Source organism: Aegilops tauschii, chromosome 7 (genome assembly GCF_002575655.3).
Source record: "Aegilops tauschii subsp. strangulata cultivar AL8/78 chromosome 7, Aet v6.0, whole genome shotgun sequence".
Lineage (NCBI taxonomy): Eukaryota > Viridiplantae > Streptophyta > Magnoliopsida > Poales > Poaceae > Aegilops > Aegilops tauschii.
The window spans coordinates 288,031,972-288,042,509 of NC_053041.3; positions in this window are offsets into that span (position 1 = coordinate 288,031,972).

Here is a 10,538-nt window from a genome sequence, read left to right on the forward strand (position 1 = left end):
GTATGACGGCGGCTCAATTTGAGGGCTGTGCCAGGCAGCTCCTCGGTGACGCAGGGCCGGCGGCTCATCGAAGTTCAACGGCTACTTCAGGGGAGGCGGCTCACGCGCGAGAGGCGAGGCAAACAGAGGCCACGGCAGGGGAAAATCATTTGACGGAAGCAACTCATAGGCATCGGCAAGCAGCGACGGCGGCTTACAGATGGCCAGCGGAGGTGGCACGGGGTCCTGGAGGCAGCGCGGCGGCTCATCGAGGATGGGCGGATTTGGCAGTCGGGCCTCTCGCGGGCGATAGGAACGGCGGCTTGAGGCCAGGGCAAAACCGGCCTGGCGCGAGCGGTCGCGAACAGAGAGACGGCGAGCCGGCAGAAAGCATGCCGGAGCCGATCATCGCGGCGGCTCAGTGAGATAGGGGGCCCGTCTCCTTCGACAACAACGGCGAGGCAAGGAGCTAGGGGCATGGCCTCACTGGCGCGTCAGGATACGGCCGCAACGGCGATTTGCCGCATAAGTGACCGCGGAAGCGGCTTGTTGGAAACACCAATGTTTCAGCTTCAACTCTGCACTTGCTTCTGAATTTGGACAGTGGCAAATGGTAGAGTGGTGATTTGACAGCACAACAGCTCAAGGTGGCGGTTCCGAAAGGTAGCAGAGGCGGAGCGGCGACTCAAAGCAGACCATGGCGGCTCAGTAGGCGCAGCCGGCGGGTCACGGCAACTTGGAGTGGCGACTCCGATGGGCACCGGTGAGGAGGGTGGTGGCTCAAAGTGGGGGCAGTAACAGGTTACTACTGCGGTGAGGGCAGCGGACGCGGCTCGGACGGCCATGGGGTTGGCGGTTCATCGGCAGCGACCCAACCACGGCAAAGACAGCGGCAACCCGGAGGGGTGAGCATGGAGGCGAAGGCTGCGGGGCCGGCGCGGGTCGGCCAGTCTGCCGAGCACACGAGAGCCGGTGCTAAGCGGGCGTCATGGCAGTGGGGGCTGCGACGGCGGCTCACCGATGGCCAGCAGACACCGGCCACAGAGACAGTGACATAGTGCCGGCGAGGGGAGGTCGATTCCAGGCACGCAGCTCGAAGGTGACTTGATGCGGAGGCAAAATCGGCAAGGCGCGGTCCACCCGCGGTGGAGACGAACCGGCGGCGGCGACTCATCGAGTAACCCGGAGCGGAGGTCATGCGTGGTGCGGGAGAACCCGGCGGTTTCCGCTCGGGGTCATGCGGGTGCAGCGGCGAGGCGGAGGAATGCGGTCGACGTGGCAGCTTTGGCAGGTGAAGGTAGGCCGCGGCAGGTTGATGAAACGCCTGGAGGCGGAGGCGACTCACAGTCGACATCGACTCGGTGGCGGCTCTGAGGTGCGGCGGAGGCGAGGCAGCTGCTCCAGGCAGATGTGAAGTGGCGAGGTCACAGCGGAAGGCAGGCCGGCGACGACTTGTCCGTCGCATCGGAGTTTGGGCGCCGGCGTCTTGACACGGCCACGAACCGTCTCGTCGTAAAGGGGATGCCGGGCCACACCATGTGCAGTGAAGACGAGGCCGAACAGGGGGCGGCTCTCAGGAAACACCATAGAGGAAAGGCAGAACGGGGCCACCCGACCAGCGCGACTCATCGGTGCGGTTGGAGTGACTCAGAGTGGAGTTGCGCGGCGGCGGTTCATCGGACGGCCCTCCGACGGCGGTTCTCCGCGAGGCAGCTCAGCGCGGCCACGCATGGTGACTTAACACCAAGGCCAGTGACTCGGAGTGGAGTTGCGCGGCGGCGGCTCACCCGTGGCGGATCACAGCTGTGGATGAAGTGGATGCAGTGTCTCGGCACAAAACAGAGCGGGGGGCGGCTTGTGCAGGTCGTGGAGACGGCGCTCGAAGCGGCAAAGGCAGTGAGGGCGGCCGGCGGCTCAGCAGTTTAGACGCGGCTCGGAGTGAGGCCGCTCCGACGAGGTCAGCATAAGGCGGCAACAAGACCGGCACCTTGGAGGTGTCCCGGCGCAGGCTTAAGACGCTGAGCAATAGCGGCGCGAGGCTGCGGCGGTGTGAGGGCGATGCCACGGTGGCCTGCAGTGGCGACTTAATGCCGCGCGGGTGCGGCGACTCACGGTGGCCCGGCAATTTGGAAGCCGGAGCGTGAGGTGAAGACGGTGGCTCACGGTTCGTGGCGATTGAGGAAGAGCCGCCGTGGCGAGTCAACGGCGCTGATGCGCGCGGTAGATGAAGTGAACACCGAGGAGGTGAGTTGATGCAAAGCGGGGCGGCCTGATGGCGACTTGTAGGGGAAACGGCCCGACGAAACCTGGTTGCAGAGGGCGGGGCTGGCGATTTAACAGCTCGAACCATGGTCCTAGTCCTTCTCCGGGTCAAGATTGATTTGACCATAACCTTCACATGGAAACAATGATAACGCGCCCGTGACTGCTTCCCTGGCGACTTGCGGATCATAACCCTAATTTTCTCTCGAACCTCAGATAAGTCTCAAATCTGACTGTATTTCTTCAAAAAAGAAAATATATACTCCTTCCGCAATGACTCTTATTCCTCCGAAAAAATTGCAAGCTTCTTGATCCCTGGAGAGATCCCTCCAAGAACTCAACACCACTGTGTGCGAAGCCCCACGGTGGGCGCCAACTGTCGTGGAATTGTCACGGCAGATGTCCTTAGTGTCAGGACTTAGTCGCGAGGCCAACGCATCTATGTGGTAGCTTGAGAGGGGTTGAGCGGAATCGAGAGACGCAACACAAGACAAGGATTTAGACAGCTTCGGGCCCCGGGAAACATCATCCGGTAACAACCCTACATGCTGTTTGAGGCTAGGTCTCATTATGATCACGGGAGAGTCGCCGGGAACCGGCTCTCGGTGTCTAGCCCTATCGATTGTTTCTTGTCCCCTCTTGGGGTGCCCCGCCCCTCCTTATATAAGATGAAGGGGCGGGTTACATGTAGAGTCCAACTCGGACTTAAGATTTAACCTTCCTTTGACGTCTCACCATGGGCTTCTTAACGTCTTGGGCTTCTTACAATCTGGCTTACGATCTGACTTACCATCTGGCTTACGATCTGACTTACCATCTGGCTTACGATCTGACTTACCATCTGGCTTACCATTTGGCTTACCATTTGGCTTACCGTCTGGCTTACGATCTGGCTTAACATGTGCCGGGTTACATGACTGTGTCTGCCGGGTTACATGACTGTGTCTGCCGGGTTACAATGCTCAACTTGTTCCCGCGAACTTAACCTACTTAACTGTTCCTGCCGGCTTATAGTCTGCCGGGTCATTAATGAAACACCCAATCCTAGCCGGGTTATATCTCCAGCCGGGTCATACTGCGGGGTATATCCCCGACAACTTGGCCAGTGCCGTAGGCCTCCCCGGCTCAACAAATTTGGTCCGGGTGATTTCCACGTCCGGGTCATTTGTTGGTTGAGCCGAGCCGGAGGCCTCCGGGTCAGCAGAAGCTTCTACAGGTGCCATGTCCATTGGAGTGGTGGCTTCGGGGGCGGAGGCAGCTGGCGGTTCTTGGACCGTCACTTCCGGCTCAGGCATATCCGGCTCTCCGGCCGACTTAGTTTTCTTCGCCCTCTTGGTGAGCTTTGCCTGGGCACTGAAAAAACAACAAAGGTTAGTATAAAAAGTATGAGCAAAGACCAGAACAAATATAAGAGGGTTATCATTACCCAGGCACGGTCTTGAAAGTCGGCAAATTCGACTGCATAGAGTCGCCGGAAGAAGGGGAAGTCTCCTGATAATTTGAATCAGAGGAATTAAGCGGTTGGCGTATAATACCCGCAAAAGGGTGAAATGGTACAATTTTGTGGTCACCTCGGTCCGACGTTTCCTTGATGCATCAGGTAACCCGGAGGAGAGGTCAGCGTCCTTGTTGGTCCGGGTATGCCGCCGGCTTTCATGAACCTGTCGCTTCAAAATAAATTGAGGATCTTGGTGAGCTAAAGGATGGGAAAAGCTAACTTTCCGGGTTACTCTTCGGGTTTTCAGCCGTGGCAAGGGCTCCGAGTCGGAGGAAAGTATTGTTACCTCTTCAACCACCGGGTTACTGGCTCCGGTGTCCTCCTGTTGATAAACAACATTGATAAGGCGGACAGAACTAAAGCAACAAGTATAACAAGAGCTTACAGGTTTAGGAATTACCTCAGACTCGGAGCTGTCACTCAGCTGCAACAACTCCGAAGCAGTGGGCCTACTTCCCTTCTTACGGGGAGCGGCTTTCTTGGCGGCTTTCTTTGCCTTTCTGGCCTTTTTGGCGGCGTCATGGTCATACTTGACCCGCCAGAACTTGTCATCAGCCTGAAAAATACAATGATGAATTCTTAAAATGGTTCAGATGAAGGTTATATGCAGAAGAAGATAAAATGTTAAAGTCAGCGGCTTACCGCTGGGGCTGGGTTGGTCTTGCAGAAGGGGGCTAACCCGGTCCTCCCGCAGTCTGCCAGGCTCTCGTTCAAAAGAGCCTTGGTCATATCTTCTGCAACGTCTTCTGGAAGATCATTGCGGCTGTGTCTCTGGGGGTCATCCTTTCGTCCTGTGTACTCGCACATTAAGCCGGGGCGGCGGCTCAATGGGGTCACCCGCCACGATATCCAGACCCGGACCAGATCAATTCCATTCAGACCATTGCCCAGGAGAGCCTTGATCTTGTTGATGGTGGGGAGCAGAGGTTGGCGCTCCGCTTGAGTCAGCTTGTCTGACAGTGGGTGAGTCGGCTCCAGACGCGAGGGGCGAAAGCCGGGCAACGGACTCTCGTCAGCCGGCGACGTGTCTTGGCAGTAAAACCACGTCAGATTCCAGTCCTTGGGGTGGCTGGGTGGCTCTGCGTAAGGGAAAAGGCAGTCCCTACGCCGCTGGATGGAGATGCCACCTAACTCCAGACTTGGCCCATTGGCGCACTCATTCTGACGGTTCAGGTAAAAAAGCTCTCTAAAGAGCAGCAGACTAGGTTCTTCTCCAAGGTAAACTTCGCAGAATACTTGGAAGTTGCAGATGTTGGACACTGAGTTGGGTCCTATGTCCTGAGGCCGCAAGTCGAAGAAGTTCAGAACGTCTCTAAAAAACTTTGAGCCGGGCGGTGCGAAGCCCCGGCTCATATGATCCACAAAAATCACTACCTCCCCGTCCTTTGGCTGTGGTCTCTCTTCTGATGGGTCAGGGGCACGGTAGGACATGATGTCTTTCTTGGGCAGATATCCAGACTTAACAAAATCCGCTAGGGTCTCATTGGTGACATTGGACCTCATCCAGTTGCAAGTGATGGAGGCTTTGGGAGCTTTGGGAGGCATGGTGAAAGTCGGCAGTCTATGATAAAAGGAAAAACGTCCAGGTTAATTATGAGCCGGAAGAAATCTACAGTTCAATGTCAAGGCGGCGGCTTATGAAGGGGACTAATGGTATAAATTTAAGTGCATCGGGCTATTTAAGCCGCCGAGGGATTGAGAGTAATTTGATTGTCTACAGGCCTTATCACAGCTAAGCCGGAAATTTTATGGCGCATGGTTTTCTTTAAGCCGGAAGGTTCTACGGCGTGTGGTTTCTTTAAACCGGAACTGTAAACCGCCGAGATTCAATGATTGCAGTTTTTTACTAAGTGTGGTAAAACAGGTTTCACATATCGCAGTAAAATTTTTGGATCAAAATGGTCGGGTAAAAGAAAAGTTTCTAGACCTAGAAACAGACGCGAGGAGGCTCTTGAGCTTGAACAAGGTTCTTATGCAGTAGAAAGAGGGATATTTGCATGAGAAATGGGTCTTCAACGTCTACCGCAGCAGGTCTATACAGGTCCAAGATCAAGGGGGGCGGTAAAAATGAAAACTACTGAAGAACTTGCGGGCGATGGCGAAGAACACGGATGAACTACTCGAACCCTACCGCAGATCTGTTCTAGTAGGGCAGAAGAAGCTTACAGAGGCTGGTGAGTCGTGGAAGTCGTCGCGTGTCTCTGGTCAGATCAGGGTGATGCAGCGGCCTGAGTTGATGACGACGAGGGGACCCGCGGCGGCGACAGCAGCAGAGCTCGGGCAGGGGAGCAGTAGCGCGAGGAAGAAGACGAAGGAGAGAGAGGTGGCTGGAGGCCCGTCGGGCCGGCCTATTTATAAGGCAAGCTCATAAGTGAGCGCGATAATCAAGGAGACCACGGCGTGGTTATCTCCCCACGAAACGCCTCGATTTTCGGGATGACAGTAAAGAAAAAGATCCGTTGCGGATCTGGCGGAGTAAAAAACAGGCTTAATGGAAGATGACGTCATGGCGGATTACCCGGAGTCCAGAGGATGATGTCATGCCGGGTTATGGCCTTCACACAATTGTAAGCTGGAGGTTTTTCTGTCGAAAGAATGGAAGATTGACATGAGCCGGCTCAAATCAATCTGGGGCCTAATGTTGAGGATATAGACCTTAGAGTCACCCGCCAGGAGGGGCCGGGTTACTCATATGGTCATTGCCAGAAGCCCGGCGCCAAGCCTGAAGACGGTGGGCCAAAGATGAGCTTAAGACCCGGATATGGCTTAAGGCCCGTAGTTACAATCATTATTATGGTAGAACTTGTAGTGTAAGGCAAGAATAATTGAGAGTCCGAGCCGGACACTCTTATGAGCCGGCCAGGACTCTGAGAGCTGCAGGGCGTCAGCTTCCCTATATAAAGGGACGACCCGGCAGCGGTTTACGCCAGAGAACAATCTCATCGAGAGCCGGGCATAACAGTTTAGTTCCCTGGCGATCGTAACCCTAATCAATACCACCTCAAACTGGACGTAGGCTTTTACCTTCACCGTAAGGGGCCGAACCAGTATAAACCTTTGTGTTCCTTGTCCCGCATTAACCCCTTCAAGCTTCCTAGCTGCGATGGCTCCACGACTAAGTCCTAGCACGAGGCCACGGCTGACAGGTTGGACCAACACTCGAAGGAGCACTGGCCCGGGGGGGGGGGGGTAAATAAAGATGACCCTCGAGAGCGCGACTCCCAAGGGAAAAGGCTAGGTGAGGCAAATGTAAAACCAAGGTTGGGCCTTGCTGGAGGAGTTTTATTCAAAGCAAACTGTCAAGGGGGTCCCATAAATCACCCAACCGCGTAAGGGACGCAAAATCAAGGAACATAACACCGGTATGACGGAAACTAGGGCGGCAAGAGTGGAACAAAACACCAGGCATAAGGCCGAGCCTTCCACCCTTTACCAAGTATATAGATGCATTAATTAAATAAGAGATATTGTGATATCTCAACATAAACATAATCCAACATGGAGCAATCTTCATCTTCACCAGCAACTAGCAACGCTATAAGAGGGGCTGAGCAAAGCGGTAACATAGCCAAACAACGGTTTGCTAGGAAGGGTGACAAAGGTTAGAGGCTGACATGGCAATTTGGGAGGCTTGATAAACAGGTGATAGGTAGCGCAGCATAGCGATAGAACGAAGCAACTAGCATAGCAATGATAGTAATGAGATCCAGGGTAATGGTCATCTTGCCTGAAATCCCGCTAGGAAGAAGAACGAGTCCATGAAGAAGATGAAGCCACGAAGACGAACGAATCCTCACGATCGCAACGACACGGAAACTATCGAGAAGAAACACACAACATGGTAAACACACCACACATGAACAAGGCATGATGCTCAAACAAGTGTGATGCATGACCAGGCTACATGAAGCTACTCATGGCAAGAGATAATGCATACAAGAATAACACATCAAAGCAAGTTTAAATGAGGCCGGAAACAAGATATAACAAATCCGGTAAGTCCTCATATGCAAATTTTAAAATTGGTCCAGATCTGAATAAGCCTTATGTTCAAGTTGTTAAACAGCAAGTTAAGATGCACCAAGATGATCTACACGGAATTCTAGTCAAGTTTCCTATAAAGTTCATTTAATTCGGAGCTACGGCCTAGAAGATATGAACAAAACAAGTTAAACATGGCATTGATGCAAAATGCATTCAAACATCAAACAAACACACTCAAGACATGGATGCAACATGATAATATGAAACTACATGCAATTCTATGCAAGTTTCATATAGAGCATGCTCAAAACGGAGCAACGGTGCAACACATACACTCCAAACAAGACATAGCAACAATCTGTCCAAAACAGCAACTAGGCATATTGCAAGCATCATAAAAATACACTACAACACCTCAACAGGAAAACAAAAGGCATGGAAATGATAAACAGGTAAATCATGACAAAACATGAACACTGAGCCACCTCCAGAAATCAATAGAACATGCTCAAAAGGACATGGCAAGATTGCAAATAATAACAGTTTCACAGACTTAGCAGAAAATCACTGGACATGGCAGAAATAACATCAGGTTGCTAAGTTTAGAACTAGCAAACAACATGCTACAGGAACATATCATGGCAAACAAAGGCATGACATGAATCTAATAATTGCATAGAACAAAAGTCCCTTACTGAACATGAGCCAAAAAGGCACAGAAGATATGATGGCACCCATGTAAACATAGCAAGTTCATAAACAGATACAGACGGTGAAAATAACAGGACATGGCAGAAACAACGATAAGTAGGCATGTTGGTGAGCTTGAACCACTCACAACAGAGCAATACATGGCATTAAAATTAATCAGCAGTAAGATGGCACAATTATGAAGCAAAGCATGGCAATAGCAAGTTCATAGGGTGCATGGATCACTATCAAAACACATGGAAAAAACTGGACTTAATGTTAACAGTCTGACAACAACATTATTTAGCAATACGAGAGCAAGTTTGCAACAAGCTACAGCAGGCTATAAATGCAAAAAAGGGCATGGATGTATAGAGCATAACATGTATAACAAAACATCCTCAGTGAACATCTCCAGATTATGCATAGAATGACTTGTAGCAGCAGGTTTACATGGCATCACAACATAACAGACTCAGACTTGGCAGAAATGACTGTCATAGAAATCTGCAACATCATGTAGGCTACTTTGCATGCTTGTGCTAGTCACCACATAGATCACAAAACTAGAAGACAAGCACCACTGTAAATATGACATGATGTAGTTCCAAACACATGTAGACACCAAGCTCATAGGATGCACACACAAAATGCAATGAAAAAGACAAATCACCAAGTTCTGACAACAGACAGCAGTTAACATCATGTAGCACTTTTGCAATGATGATTTAGGCGTCAAGATGAACTCAAACAAACATAGCACAATGGAACGAAATTAAGAAAATCACATGATGAACATTTTGATATATTATGCACGCAAAACGGAGCAGTATGCATGAAGTTATGGCATGGGAAAGATGAGCACATGAGTAGATAAACTGGGGACTTGGTAAAAAAACAACCTCGCGGGGTCAACGCGGATCGGGTCGGGCGGGGACGTGGAGGCAGAGGAGCCCCGGCCGGCGAGGAAGTCGCCGGCGGGGGCGGCAGATCCGGCGACGGGGGACCTCCTCCGACCGGGATCCGGCGGAGGCGGCGAGCAGGCGAGGCGGCGGCGAGGCGCACGACGTGGAGGCGCGGTGTGGCTCGGCGGGGGAGGGAGAGGCGCGGCCGGGCGGCCGGGCTTCGGGGCCGCGGGGCGGCGGCGCTCGGTGGCCGGAGGACGGGACGACGGTGCTGGATCGGCGAGGCGCGGGGAGGCGCGCCGGCGGGGCGGCGGCGGTGGGGCATGACCGGGCGCGGGCGGCGACGCGTGGGCCGGCGGGCCCAGATGCGGCCCGGAGCGGGCCGGCTGCGGGCTCCCGCGGGCTGCGGTGGAGGAGGGCGCGGGGAGGACGACGCGCTCCACTTGGCGGCGCGGGGTTGGCTGAGAGAGGCGGCGGCGCTGAGGTGGCGGGCCGCGATTGGCTGGAGTGAGGTGGCTGTCGGCGGTGGACATGTCCGGCGGCGGGGATGAAATGTCCGGCGGTGGGGATGAAATGTCCGCCGGTGCGGAGGGGAATTGATCTAGGGTCAGGGGTGTTTTCATCCGAGATTTCGGGGGAGAGGGACATATATATAGGTAGAGGGAGCTAGGAGAGTCCAAATGAGGTGCGGCTTTCGCCCACACGATCGTGATCGAACGGCGAAGAGCATGGAGGGGCTTTTGCTGGGTTAGTGAGCTGATTTGGAGGGGTGCTGGGCTGCAAAGAGAAGGGGCTTCGAGCTACTCGGTTAACCGTTGGGGCATCAAACGACCTCCAAATGGAACGAAATTTGACGGGCGGTCTACCGGTGCTATACCAAGGTCACTCGGCAAATCTCGACCCATTCCGAGAACGTTTTTCTCCCGCTCACGAAACAAGGATTGAAAGGGGCGACGGGCGTGTGTGGGAGTGTCGGATCGCGAAACGGACAACGGGAAAAAGGACTGGATGCAAGTTTTGAAAAACATGCAGATGAAATGCAGATGATGACATGGCAAAATACAACACGCAAGCAAATGACATGGCAACGACGGCGAATAAACGGAAGACACGTGGCGCTTCGAATCCGGGGCGTTACAACACTCCTCCACTAACAAGAGATCTCGTCCCGAGATCTTAGGACCGAGACGGAAGGAAAAAGGGATGAGGTGAAATAAGAA